This window comes from Macaca fascicularis, chromosome 6 (genome assembly GCF_037993035.2).
Source record: "Macaca fascicularis isolate 582-1 chromosome 6, T2T-MFA8v1.1".
In the NCBI taxonomy this organism is placed as follows: domain Eukaryota; kingdom Metazoa; phylum Chordata; class Mammalia; order Primates; family Cercopithecidae; genus Macaca; species Macaca fascicularis.
The window spans coordinates 98,101,562-98,116,910 of record NC_088380.1 but is presented as its reverse complement, the minus strand read 5'-3'; the positions used below and the strand labels follow the sequence as shown (position 1 = coordinate 98,116,910).

General features: G+C 39.5%; 1 long non-coding RNA gene across 2 annotated transcripts in view; it reads right to left on the bottom strand.

The window, feature by feature from the left end:
- The window catches only part of LOC123574125 (uncharacterized), a 240,574-nt gene that overhangs the window by 224,435 nt on the left and 790 nt on the right, over positions 1 to 15,349 (bottom strand). For both annotated transcript variants that reach the window (XR_006699037.3, XR_010587129.2), the window contains exons 2-3: positions 13,202 to 13,289; positions 454 to 571 (exon numbers count right to left, since the gene is read on the bottom strand). This is a non-coding gene — a long non-coding RNA (uncharacterized lncRNA). The remainder of the gene's footprint in view (positions 1 to 453; positions 572 to 13,201; positions 13,290 to 15,349) is intronic.

Here is a 15,349-nt window from a genome sequence, read left to right as displayed (position 1 = left end):
GACACCTGGGCTATTTAGAGTTTGGTGTTATTATGAATAAGGCCGCTAAGAACATTCTTATAGAATTTGGTTTATCTATTGGCTTTTTAGCTATATGTCTTTGCATTTTTTTAGTGCTTGCTCTAGGTATTAAAACATACATACTAAAAATTTTATAGGTTGTATAGGTCCATTTATTACTCATCCTACCCTGCATTTTATGATATAGCTTTCATATGCATTCTATCAAGAGACATAATAAACCTCAACAGACAATGTTTTGTTTTAAACTGTTGTATGTATTTTAAAAGAATTAAGAGGAAAAATAATCTTTAATATGTACTGAGATATTTTTAATTTTGTATGCCCCTACTTCCTAAAGTTCTGAATTTCCATGTGATATTATTTGCTTTTTCATTAAAATTTCTTGTAGTACAGATATGCTCATGATGAATTCTGTAATTATTCTCTTACCTGGAAATGTTTATTTCCTTATTCTTGAAGGATACTTTATCAGACACAGAAGTCTGGATAGACTGCCTTTTTTTCAGCACTTTAAAGATGGTCCACTCTCTTCTGGCCTTCACCGATTCTGGAAAGATAGTGATCATTTGTGTCACTGTTCCTCTATGTGAATGTGTCATTTTATTCTGGCTGCTTTCAAGATTTTCTCTTTATTGTTGCTTCTGGGAAGTTTGACTATGATGTGCATAGGTATAATATTTTTTGATTTATCCCTAAGCTCACTTATTCTTTCCTCTGCAATCTCCACTCTGCTGTTAATCCCATCCAGTGGATTTTTTTTCAATTTCAGATATTTTAACAGAATTTCCATTTGTTTTTTTAATTATAGTTTTTATGTCTCTGCTGAGATTTACTCTATTTTTATCCAGTATGAACATACTTTTCTTTAAGTCACTGAGCATAGTTGTAATAACTCTTTAAAGTCCTGTCTGATGATACGAACTTTGGATTACCTTGTGGTCAGTCTTCACTCTTTGTCTTTTCTCTTGAGAATGAGTAATGGTGTAGAGGGTCTCCAAGACTACCCTGACATTCAGGGATTAGATAGAAGGACTCTTAGGACCCATCAAGTAGTTCTATTTACTGCTGATTTATTACAGCAATGTAGTGTGGGGTGTGTGTGTTTAAGAAGAAGGCTCATTATAAGAACATGGTATCTTAAAAGCTATTTGACCATATTCAACATCTAATATATTATTGCAATAAATACTGGGAGGTGGAATAAGTTTCTGAGGATATTTTGGAATAATTAGTTCGTCAAAAATACAGATATTAAAGTTTACAAGGGGATTAGAATTAATAAGAGTAAGGGTAATTTTGTAATTATGGAAATTTGTAGAGACCTAGGAATAGGTAAGCTCAGACTTGCGACACACAATGAAGGGACACATGAATAATATCGGAAGAAAAGAGGTACCCAGAAGGAACTGAAAAACTACTGTCTTGATATTCCAATTATCCAATCGTATAAAAATACCATTCCAGTCTTGAAAACATGATGTTTACATAATTATTTCATGTAATGTTTTGAATTTTAGTTTCTCTAATATGTATATTTGGATGTAACTCATATATTGAATATGCAGCACTTGAATGGGGGACTAGCTATATAGAAAGCCTAATTTGCTACAAGGACACTCCAAACTTGCTTTGTCAGATCTTATTCCCTATCCCAGAATTAAACCCTAGGTATGCATTAATGCTTTCGTGGTCACGTTAGGCTGTCTTAGAATGTTTCATTTTCAGTTATTTAAAAGTTTAAAATGATCTAAATCGTGTTAACTGTTTTCTAGTCATTACCTACGTTGGTCCATTCCTTCCTTCTTTCCTTTCTTTCTTTTCTTTTCTCTCTCCCTTCCATCCTCCCTCTCTGCTTTTTCCTTCCCTCTCCTTCCCTATGTCTCTTTCTTTGTCTTCTACTCTTTTATGCCTTCTATAATTTAAATGAGAATTTTATATCATTCCAGTTTCAATTCTCTCTTAGCATGAAAATTAGGCTTCTTTTTTTTTAACTTTTTATAGTGGTGGCCCTAAAATTTGCAATATACATTCACAATTAATCCAAGTCCACTTTTAAATAAAACCATATTGTTTCATAGGTAGTGTAAATACCTTATAATAGTATTTCAAATTCCCCCCTCCCATAACTTATAACATTGCTGTGATTCATTTTACTTAACAATAAGCTATAATCTAAATACATTGTTGCCAGTATTATTATTTTGAATAGACTGTTATCTGTTAGATTAAGAAAAGAAAAATAAAAGATTTTACTTTTTCTTGATTTGTTCTTCTCTAACTCCCTTCCTTTTTCCACGTAGATCTGAATTTCTGACTTGTGTCTTTCCATTTCTCTGAAAAACTTCTTTTAACATTTCTTGCAAGGTAGGTCTTTTGGTGACAAATTTCCTCAATTAATTTTTGTCTGAGAATGTCTTTATTTCTCCACTTTTAAAGGATAACTTCACTGGATACGGAACTCTAGGTTTGTAGATTTTTCTTTTAAAACTTTAAATATTTCACTGTGCCATCTTCTTGCATGGTTTCTGAAGATAAATCCAATGTAATTCTTATGCTTTTTCCTCTATAGGTAAGGTGAGTTTCCTTCCTCTGGCTTCTTTCAAAAATATTTTTGTCTTTGATTTCCTGAACTTTGAATATGATATGCCCATGTCTACATTTTTTGGTATTTATCCTGTTTGATGTGCTCTGCGATTCCTGAATTTGTAGGTTTGTATCTGTCATTAATTTTGGAAAATTCTCAGCCATTATTACTTCAAATAGTTTCTCTGTTACTGTTTCAGTTTCTTCTCCTTTTGGTATTCCTATTATGCATAGATTACACTTTTTTCGTATTTTTTTGAGTCGGAGTCTTGCACTATTGCCTGGACTAGAGTGCAATGGTGCGATCTCAGCTCACTGCAACTTCCATCTCCGGGGTTCAAGTGCCTGCCTTGGTCTCCCAAAGTGCGGTGATTATAGGTGTGAGCTACAGTGCCCAGCCACACTTGATGTATTAATAATTGTCCCACAATTCTTCAATATTCTGTTCCATCTTTTTACTTATTTTTTCTCTTTGCATTTGAGTTTCAGAAGTTTCTATTGACATAACTTCAAACTCAGAGATTATTCTCTTGGTAGTGTCCAGTCTACTTATGAGCCTATCAAAAGCATTCTTCATTTCTGTTAGTTTTTTTTTTTTTTAATCTCTAGAACGTCTTTTTTATGATTTCTTAGTTTCCATCCCTCTGCTTCTTCAAGGGCAGACAATTGCCTTCTGTCCTTGCATGTTGTCCACGCCACCCCCGCCACCCATCCTACTTTGAAGGTTAGAAAGAGCTGGAATTGAGTATTTCCGTTCTTCTATGTTGGGAAGCCTCTGATAAGCCCCCAATCAGGCTCTGATAAAATAATTTCCCTTAAAAGCATACCTTGTCAAGAAAAACAGAGAGCTCTGGGTATATTTTTAAATAGTTATTTTTCCTTCCCACCATCAGAGACTATTCTCTGATCCTTATAGTGAGAATCTAGTAGGGTGCTTAGAGAGAAAACTCACAAATACTAGATGGCTTAGAGTTTTTAACTCTGAACCTAGTCCACTGTGAACCTCCAGTAATTTGTCAATTACATTTTAAAGTGTCCCTACAGATATTCGCTCAATATCCTGGCTTTTGCTTCTAGTAAGTTGAAGTTCTCTGTATCTACCTGATGTAGTTTGAATATTTGTCCCCACCCAAGTTTCATGTTGAGTTGTAATTCCCAATGCTGGAGGTGGGTCCTGTTGGAACCAGTTTGGATCATGGGGGTGGAACCCTCATGGCTTAGTGCTGTCTTTGTGATGTAAGTTCTTGTGAGATCTGGTCATTTAAAACTATGTGGCCTCTCCCCCACCCCTTGCTTGCTGCTGCTTTTGCCAAGTGATATGCCTGCTCCCTCTTTGCCTTCTACCATGATTGTAAGCTTCCTGAAGCCTCCCTCAAAGCTGAGCAGATGCTGGCACCATGCTTCCTATAAAGCCTGCAGAACCATGAACCAATTAAACCTCTCTTTTTTAAAAAAAAATAAATTACCCAGTCTCAGTTATTTCTTTATAGCAATGCAAGAATGCTTTAATACAGAAAATGGGTACTGAGGAGTCCAGGGAATTGTCATAAAGATACCTGAAATGTGGTAGCAACTTTGGAACTGGGTAATAAGCAGAGGTTGGAAGAATTTGGAAGGCTCAAAGGCAGAAAGATAGAAAGTTTAACTCTTTTTAGAGACCAGTTAAATGGTTGTGACCAAAATGCTGACAGTGATATGGACAGTGAAGTCCAGGCTAGCGAGGTCTCAGATGGAAATGAGGAACTTATCAGGAACTGCAGCAAAGGTCACATGTGTTATAACTTAGCAAAGAGCTTGGATGCGTTGTGTTCACACCCTAAGGATCAGTGGAGGTTTGAACTAAAGAGTGATAATTTAGGGTATCTGGCAGAAGAAATTTCTAAGTAGCAAAGTGTTCAAGAAGTGGTGTGGCTGCTTTTAATAGTCTAGCTCAGATGTGAAAGCAAAGAAATAAGTTGGAACTTATATTTTAAAAGAAAAGCAGAGCATAAGATTTTGAAAAATTTGCAGGCTCGCCATGTGGCAGAGAAAGAAAAAGCTTTCTTAGGAGAGGAATTCAAGCAGGCTGTTGAGCAACAATTTGCTAGATATATATTTGTATTATTAAAAGGAAGCCAAGTGCTAATATCAAAGACAATGGAGAAAAGGCCTTGAAGGCATTTCAGAGACCTTCCTGGCAGCCCCATTTATCACAGGCCCTGAGGCCTATGAGAACCTAATGGTTTCATGGGCCAGGGCCAGGACCCTGCTGCCCTGCACAGCCTTGGGACACCATTCCCTGCATCCCAGCCACGCCTGCTCCAGTCTCAGCTCAAAAGGGCCTAGGTACAGCTCTGGCTGCCACTTTGGAGAATGCAAGCCATAATCCTTGCTGTCTTCCATGTGATGTTAAGCTTATAGGTGCACAGAATGCAACAGTGAAGAACACTTGGCAGCTTCCACCTACATTTCAGATGTAAGAGAAAGCCTGGGTGCCCAGGCAGAAGCCTACTTCAGGAGCAGAGCCCTCACAGGGAACCTCTACTAGGGCAGTGCCAACGAGTAATGTGGGGTTGGAGCTCCCACACAGAGTTCCTAAGCAGAGACTGACTAATAAAGCCATGAGAAAGGGGTCACCCTCTTCCAGACCCCAGAATGGTAGATCCACTGTTAGCTTGCACCTTGCACTTGGATAAGCTGCAGGCATTCAACTCCAAACCATGAGAGCAGCCCTGGGGACTGAACCCTGCAAAGCCACAGGGGAGGAGCTGCCCAAGATGCAGGACATGGAGTTAAAGAAGACTATTTTGGAACTTTAAGATTTAATGACTGCCTGCTGGGTTTGAACTTGCATGTGGCCTATAGCCCCTTTCTTTGGGCTGATTTCTCCCTTTTGGAGTAGGAATATTACCCAATACCTCGATTATATCTTGGAAGTAACTCACTTGCTTTTTATTTAACAGGCTCATAGGTGGGAGGGAATTGTCTCAGATGAGACTGGAGACTTTTTTGTGGGGGGGTGGGGTAGCTGGAGTTCAGTGGCATGATCTCGGCTCACTGTAACCTGTTTCTAGGCTTCAAGTGATTCTCCTGCCTTAGCCTTCCAAGTAGCTGGGATCACGGCATACACCACCATACTCAGCTAATTTTTGTATTTTTAGTAGAGATGGGTTTTCACCATGTTGGCCAGGCTTGTCTTGAACTCCTGACCTTAAGTGATACACCTGCCTTGGCCTCTCAAAATACTGGGATTATAGGCAAAAGCCACCATGCCCGCTAAGACTTGAGACTTTTGAGTTAATGTTTAAATAAGATTTTGGGGGCACTGTTGGGAAGGCATGATTGTATTCTGCTAAGTAAGAAGCACATGAGATCTGGGAGGGACCAGGGGCAGAATGACATAGTTTGGATATTTGCCCCTGCCCTTATCTCATGTTGAATTATAATCTGCAATCCTGGGGGTAGGACTTCGTGGGGTATGTTTGGATCATGGGGGCAGGTCCTTCATGGCTTGGTGCTGTCCTTGTGATAGTGAGTTCTCATGACATCTGGTCATTTAACAGTGTGTATCACCTTCCATCACCTCTCTCTATTGCTCCTGCTTTTGCCATGTGATGTGCCTGCTCCCCATTTCACCATCTGCCATGATTGTAAGCTTCCTGAAGCCTCTCTAGAAGTCAACCAGATGCTAGCACTATGCTTCCTGTAAAGCCTGCATAACCATGAGCTGATTAACCCTCTTTTCTTTATAAATTACCCAGTCTCAAGTATTTCTTTATAGCAATGCAAGAATGGTCTAATACACTACTGGTCTGTCTAGTTTAGAGGGCAGTAGTTTGCCTTGTGACATTAATTCTCTTACAGATCTAAGAATACTTGTTGATTTTCAGTTTGCTCAGCTTTTTCTTGTGAAGATGAGCATGACAAACATCCAAGCTCCAGGCTCTTTACATGAGCTGGATTGGAAACTTTCCATTACTTTGAAGTGTCCCTTTTCCAGCATAGGTCTGACCCACAAGTATGCTGGAAAGAAGGGGACATCATCTCTCTTGTCTTTTCTTTTATTGAGATAGGGTTTCCCTCTGTTGCCCAGGCTGGGGTGCAGTGGCACAATCAGGGCTCACTGCAGCCTTGTCTTCCAGGGTCCAAACGATCCTCCCACCTCAGCCTCTGAAGTAGCTGGGACCACAGGCCTGTGCCACCATATACAGGCATGTGCCACCATATCCAGCTAATTATTCTTTTTATTTTTGTAGACACTGTATCTCCCTATGTTGCCCAGGCTGATCTTGAACTCCTGGGCTCAAGCGATGCTTCTACCTTGGCCTCCCAAAGTGCTGGGATAACAGGTGTAAGCCACTGGGCCTGGCCCATGATCTGTTTTGTCTCAGTTCCTCTACCTTTTACTTCCCCTGGTCCTACACTCATCCTATTACTGTGTGGTCCTTCGGGGTCGGCTCAGAGATGGGAGAAAAAGGCTATTATAAATTGGAATTGTTGTCCTCTCTGTAGCAAATGCTCAAATACTGGTGCTGCCATTAGGCACTTTAGTATAATTTTGGAGATTCATCCAAAATGCAGGAACTCAAACACTGATATTCCCTGGTACGTGGGATGAATGTCCCAGTCAGCATCTCACAATTCCCATGGATCTCCTCTTCTGGTGGCGTACTTCACACAACCTCATTCTGCTGGCTGGTTTGCTTCTCCTTTCTTTCTATTAGATTTGATTCTCTTCTTTTTCAAAAATAATTGTACTTCAGTGTTGTGGGTTTAATTTTATCTTCCACAAAAGATACAGTGAAGTCTTTCCTAATCCCCACTACCTCCGAATGTGACCTTATTTGGAACTAATGTCATTACAGAGGTAATCAAGTTAAAATAACGTCATTAAGGTGAGACTGAATCCAATATGACTTGTGTTCCTATAAAAGGGAAAACTTTTGATGCAGAGACAAGCACACAGGGAAAGTGCCAAGTGAAGATAAAGGCAGAAATCTGGGTGATGAATCTACAATTCAAAGAACAGCAAAGATGGCCAGCAAACTACCAGACGGTAGGAGAAAGGCACGGAACAGATTCTCTCTCACAGTCCTCAGAAGGAACCAGCCCTGCCATGACCTTGATCTTGGATTTCTGGTCTTCAGAACTATGAAAAAATGAATTTCTGTTGTGTAAGTCACTCAGTTTTTAATACTTTGTTATGGCAGGCCTAGAAAATGAATATACCCATCCATGTATGATCATGTCCACCAGCTGTTGGGAAAACATGACAGTTCTTATCTCCTTACTCTGTCATCAAAGGTATCCTCAGTCAGTCTCTTGTCTTTAAATACTTTTAGGAAAGAGCCAGGTACTTGACTTTGAGACTGCCATTTACCAAACTCCAAGGTTATTGGCCAAGTGCTTTCTCCATTCTTTCAAAACAGTCTTTTACCATCTGCTGACTCAGTGGAGGCATGAGGTAGCAAAGGGCCAGATCATGCAGGACTTTATAGACTTATAGAAATGGTTTTGGATTTTATTCTATTTGAGTAAGGAAACTTATTAAAGATTTTGTTCAGGGAAGCAACAAGTTCTGGCACAAATTTTTAGAAGATTTCTACAGCTGCCAACTGGAGACTAGATTGTAGGAAGGCAAAAACAGAAGCATGTAGAACAACCAATTACAGCATCTATTGTGGACTAGAATGGTTGTAGTAGAGATGTTGAGAATTGGATAGATTTAGGTTACCTTTTGAAGAGAGAGGCAACAGAGTTTCCTGAGGAATTGTGTGTAAAATGTGAGAGATAAAGAATCAAAGGACAACCTGAACAACTGTAAGAATCCATGTGCCATTTAGTGAGATGTAGAGGTATGCAATAGGAGTAGCTTTTGGAGGTAGAAAATAAGTCTGAAATGCATGTTGAATATTTTAATAGATATGTTGAATAAGAAGTCAGATATATGAATATGAAAATCAAAGAAATCAGGGCTGGATATGGATATTTGGAAGCCATCAGCGTTGTGATGCCATATAACAGTGAAGGGAGTGGATTGGATAACCTCAGGAATAAAGGCAGATAAAGAAGGGAACACATCTCAGGCACATTAACATCTAGAGGTCAGGAAGAATCCAGCAAAGGAAAATCAAAGAACTCTGTAATTTCACAAATATCAAATGAAGAAAGTGTTTCAAGTTTTAAGAAGGAGGATGTTAAATTGTGTTAAATGCTGCTGAATGGTTACAATAAAGACTGAGTTGCCCACTGGATTTATCAGAATTGTTTAAATTCTCAGATATCTGCACACAAACTCTTCTTTAGCTCTAACATTTATATTAGTTCAGAAGTCTCACATTCAAGTGTGCATAAGAACTAAAGATCTAGAGTATAAGCGTAACTTTATGTATTCTGACTTTGTGAGCCATTTAGGGGATTTTCATAGTTATTTTTTATCATTAGGGATTTTTATCATAAAGGCTCAGTTTAGAAACAAATCTCTGTTAGGGATGCAGCTACAGCTTTCTACAGTTGTTTCCAGCCTATCCAATTACTATTCAAGAGATTAGAAAAAGATCACGGTCACAGAGCCTATCCTTTACATATTTCCTCTTTGTTGTTTTATCTTTACAGAGCTCACAAGAAAGCTCACACTATTTTTATTCTCTCTTTCCATAAAGGAATGGTGAGAAGAAATTTAAAGGAAAGACACTAAGTAGAAAATGGAAAGGTTCTATAGGGCTAAACTGAAGAAAACTGGTATCTGTACTACTTAAAACTCATCACCTATTCCTGATGATTTGAGTAGTATGACAGAGACTTAATTATCATTTGTCTTTTCCTTTGCCTACCATCTCTCATCCAAATAAAACTTATATAGAAAATATAATGTGAAATGTGAAATATTGTATAGTAAAGAATTTGGCCTTTCCTAAAGAGAGTTCTGGCCTGTGGCCTCAGATTCTGGGAAATAACCTATCACATCTGATAAAAGCGTCTTTGTTTAGGAAAACTGCCTATGTCCAACAGTTTTACTGTAGAGGCTACCCATGCTAGAAAGACCAACCACATGACTTAGAGGCTTTGGGTCGTGTATCATCTGACCTGGAGACTGGGTTCCATATGGGCAATGGATCAGTGATGCCTCCATAATGGAGCCCCTCAAAAATTCTGAATGTTGAAGCTCTGGTGAGCTTCCCTGACTATTCCCATTTAGAAAAATAAGTGCAGCTCACTGCCAGTGCTCATTTAATTTTACATAAACATGCTCTTTGAGGCTGAAGCAAATCTGACTGATTTTCTATGTGAAAAATTAAATATGAAAACTGTTCTTGGAGTTATTTCTAAATGGAACTAACATCAGAATAGTCTGAATCATCAGAATCGTCTCTTTCAGAAAAATCGGATTCATCAATTGAATCTTCAGCCAACAACTGTTTGAGAATGATGTTAACATCATGTGTAGAAATGCTACGTTTTCTAGGATTTGACATTTTCAGCAATAGAGAATTACTATATTTGCAAATGGAAATGCCACTACTAAAATCCGAATACTATAAATAGAATGTCTTTTGTTTCAAAAGTTGATATACTAGAGTGACATGAAAATAATAATAAAAGCAAGATATTTCATGGCAAATGCATTAGTCCATTTTCATGCTGCTGATAAAGACATACCAAAGACTGGGCGATTTACAAAAGAAAGAGGTTTAATGGACTTACAGTTCCACATGGTTGGGGAGGCCTCACAATCATAGTGGAAGGTGAAAGGCACATCTCACATGGCAGCAGACAAAAGAAGAGAACTTGTGCAGGGAAACTCTTCTTTTTAAAACCATCAGATCTCATGAGACTTATTCACTATCGCAGTAACTAACAGCAGGGAAAGACCTGCCCTCATGATTCTATTACCTCCCACTGGGTCCCTCCCATAACACATGGGAATTCAAGATGAGATGTGGGTGTGGGCACAGCCAAACCATATCATTCTGCCCCCGGCCCCCTCCCAAATCTCATGTCCTCCTATTTCAAAACCAAGCCAACAGTCCCCCAAAGTCTTAACTAAGTTTAGCATTAACTCAAAAGTCCACAGTCCAAAGTCTCATCCAAGACAAGGCAAGTGCCTTCAGTTTATGAGCCTGTAAACTTAAAAGCAAGTTAGTTTTTCCTACATACAACTGGGGTACAGCCATTGCGTAAATACAGCCATTCCAAATGGGAGAAATTGGCCAAAACCAAGGGGTTACAAGGCCCATGCAAGTCCAAAATCTAGCAGTTAGTTAAACCTTAAAAGCTCCAAAATTATCTCCTTTGACTCCATATCTCACATTCAGATTACAATGATGCAAGAGGTGGGTTCCCATGGTCTTGGGCAGTTCTGTCCCTGTGGCTCTGGAGGGTACAGTCTCCCTCCTGGCTGCTTTCATGTACTGGCATTGAGTGTTTGCGATTTTTCCAGGCACATGGTACAAGCTGTTGGTGGATCTACCATTCTGGAGTCTGGAAGACAGTGGCCCTCTTCTCAAAGCTCCACTCGGCAGTGCCCCAGTAGTGACTCTGTGTGGGGGCTCTGACCCCACACTTCCCTTTGACACTGCCCTAGCAGAGGTTCTCCCAGAGGGCCCCACCCCTGTAGCAAACTTTTGCCTGGGCATCCAGGTGTTTCCATACATCCTCTGAAATCTAGGTGGAGGTTCCCAAACCTCAATTCTTGATATCTGTGCACCCATAGGCTCAAAATCATGTGGAAGCTTCCAAGGCTTGGGGCTTCTACCCTCTGAAGCAAAAGCCCATGCTGTACCTTGACCCTTTTTAGCTATGGCTGGAGTGGCTGGGATGCAGGGCACCAAGTCCCTAGACTGCACACAGCAGAGGGACCCTGGGCCCCACCCATGAAATCATTTTTTCCTCCTAAACCTCTGGGTCTGTAGTGGGAGAGGCTGCCACAGAGGTCTGTGACATGGCCTGGAGACATTTTCCCCACTGTCTTGGTGATTAACATTCAGCTTCTCATTACTTATGCAAATTTCTGCAGCCAGTTTGAATTTCTCCTCAAAAAATGGGATTTTCTTTTCTACATTGTCAGGCTGCAGTTTTCCAAACTTTTATACTCTGTTTCCCTTTTAAACTGAATGCTTTTAACAGCATCCAAGTCACCTCTTGAATGCTTTGCTGCTTAGAAATTTCTTCTGCCAGATACACTAAATCATGTCTCTCAAGTTCAAAGTTCCACAATTCTCTAGGGCAGGGGCAAAATGCTACCATTCTCTTTGCTAAAACATAACAAGAGTCACCTTTGCTCCAGTTCCCAACAAGTTCCTCATCTCCATCTGAGACCACCTCAGCCTGGATTTCATTGTTTATATCATTATCAGTATTTTGGTCAAAGCTATTCAATAAGTCTCTAGGGAGTTCCAAAGTTTCCCACATTTTCCTGTCTTCTTCAGACCCAAACAGATCCAACATACTCAAGACTGGGCAATTTACAAAAGAAAGAGGTTTAATGGACTTACAGTTCCACATGGCTGGGGAGGCCTCACAATCATGGTGGAAGTTGAAAGGTACATCTCACATGGCAGCAGACAAGAGAAGAGAACTTCTGCAGGGAAACTTCCCTTTTTAAAACTATCTGATCTCGTGAGATGTATTCACTATTACAAGAACAGCAGGGAAAGACCTGCCCCCATGATTCAATTAACTCCCACTGGGTCCTTCCCACAACACATGGGAATTCAACATGAGATTTGGGTGGGGACACACCAAACCATATCAGCAAAGCAATCTCAAGGTAAATGCTGCAGCTGCAAGTGCCACTCGCAAATATTCTTGGGGCAAACAGGAAAAGGGTTACTGGAATTCTACATTGCATATTGTCAAGCGTGGATTTTGGGAGAGTAACATGTCTTGACTCCACTGGGAGAGTACAGCAAATAACGGGAGAGTACAGCAAAAATGATGTGTTTGGTACCCTCCTGGACACCGCCTTACGTGCTTCTTCCCTTGGCTGATATCAGTCTGTATTCTTTCCTTGTGATAAATGGTAACTGTAAAGATAACAACTTTCAGTGAGTTCTGTGAGACCTTCTAGCAAAATTTCAAACTTGAGGGTGTTTCTGGGAACCCTCCAAACTTGCAGTTGGTGTCAGAAATGAGGGACGCCTTGGAGACTGTGCCCTCAAACCTCACAGGTTGTCTAACTCTAGGTAAATATATCAACCTACAAATTGTCTCCATCACAAACTAGAGGCTGCTTTATGTTTTTTGTTTGAAATTCTCTTAAAGTATGTTTTGAACATTGATATGTTATCTTTTCTCATTAAAAAAAAAATTCCAGGCATAATGAAAAGTGTGTTCTTGAGTCTAACTCAGCTTTTTTTTCCTAGCTTCTAGATGGAAAACACAAGTGATAGGGGGTTGATTTCAAGTAATAATCATTTTATTGGAAGGGTCATTAGAAATTAGTTGGTTATATGATTCTACTTTTTGGGCTTTGAATATAAACTGAATCTAGAAGGCAGAACTTGTTGTAATTACTATGCCACACTTCACACATACTGTCTTAGTCCATTTTCTGCTGCTGTAAGAATACCACAGACTGGGTAATTTATAAACAAAAGAAATTCATTTGACTTACAGTTCTGGGGACTGCGGAAGTCCAAGATCCAGAGGCTGCATCTGGTGAAGGTCATTTTGTGGCAGAAAGCATCACATGAGGAGAGAGGCTGAGACAAAGTAGTGACAGTGCACAAGACAGAGAGAAAATGGGGGCCAAATGTATCCTTTTTATCAGGATCCTACTCCCATGATAAGTAATCCACTCCCACAGTAATGGCATTCATCCCTTCATGAGGGCATAGCCCCTATGGTCTAAATCACCTCTTTAAGGCTTCACCTCTTAATATTATTACAATGGCAATTACATTTCCAACACATGAATTTTTAGAGAACACATTCAAACCACAGCACATACCTGCTTGGGCTTGGGCAAGGGCAGGAATGTTACTTGATTCTCCAAATTTAAGTCAGCATCCAGACCTCGCTCTAATAGAGTTGGTTAATTTGGACACAGCTTTGCCCTTAGCATCTAATTAAGAATATTTTCCTTAATGGATATTCTTGAACTGCCAAAATGTTGGCACTGAGCCCTAGTCATGATAAGTAGGTTTACATTTTATTTTTAACTTAAATGAACAACATGTAGTCTTGATAGTATTTTTGGAGGTGTCCGTCTGCTGTATGTCACTGAAATTATTTGATGTGAAGGGTCGGAGTAGATTGATAAAAAGATAGATTCCGAAGGAAGTGGTCTGGAATAGGAGGAGGATATGCCAAATATGGTATAGGAACATTTCTTTGATCATCCTAGTGATCAAAGATGGACCAGCTGTTAGCCAGGAGGGAACAAATTTCCTTTCCTTTTTCCTTGTCTTAGTAGCATTTTAAAGTGCAAGAGAAGAGAGGTGGGGAGAGAAACTGAAGTTTCTGGCTTCCCTGGAGATGTATAAATTAAAACTATAAATAAACTAACTTGTACAGTTTAGATGACTATGGTTACAATGAGGGGAAATTTTTGTACTTATACCGTGTAGTCATCATTGTAATGGTTTCTGCTACGCTACACATGGGCTGTTGTAATTCTAACAAAACATCTAAGCCCACACACAATTTTTGTTGCTTTACCTCCTTTCTCCTCACAGATATCCAGAAGATATTTTTTGTGGTCAGCTGAGGCAGGAGTTTACCACTTAGGGTAGAGTAAGGAGAGAAAAGGACTCACTCTGTTTTAGCACATAACCTCCTCATTCTTGATTTTGACATCTTAGGCAGGATTGGACTTGAAAGGATATTTACTCACTGGCTGTTGTCATATAGCAGATTAGTTTCTTTTGCTGAAAAATAACTCCAAAATTTACTGGCTTAAAGTAACAAGAATCATTTTCGTTCCCTCTAATTGTTTCTGTGGGTCAGGAATTCAGAACTGGGCACAGTGGGGATGGTTTGTCTTTGCTTTACGAAATTTGGGACCCCAGCTGAAAGACTGTATGATAGGAACAATCTGAAGGCTCATTCATTCCCATGTAAGTACAGCTGGAATTGTAGGCTGAAGCACCCTTATATTTGTTCAATAGTTTACTATTGAACAAAGTACCTTCCCCTAACCCTTGAGTGGGCCTCTATCCTGGAAACATTGAAAGGTCCGGTTACTCATCTCTTGACCAATCTCCATGTTTTATGTAAAGATTGGTATATTCTCTTTTTATTCAATTTTCATTAGTTTTCCCACTTATGTTCTATTTCTGTTTCAGGAACCCACATTAAAGTTGGTCTCTTTAGGCTCCTCTTGGCTCAGACAGTTTCTCAGACTTTCCTTGTTTTTCATGACTTTAACTGTTTGGAGTAGTACTGGTTAGGTATTTTGTCTGATGTTTTTCTCATGGTTAAACTGGGATTATACATTTTTGGCAGCCTTATCTTTTTAATATAATTTGTCACTGTTGCAAAAGTCTACCAAAATAAAAATGTTTCCCTCCTCTGTTCAACAGTCCTTCAGTTTCTCCAATTGTCTGCAGCAGAAATTCAAATTACTCAGGATGACATATAAAGCTTTTCAGAATCTGGCTGTTGCCTTCCTCTTCAGTATAAAGTGTCACTCTACAAACCATTCTAGTTCTTTCCCGAAATGAAGCCCTAACAGTCTTGCAATGCCCGAGATTCATTAAAAAGACAAGGTAAGGTCACTACCATCAATGACTTTACATTTTAGGGGGGCAGGGTACATTTG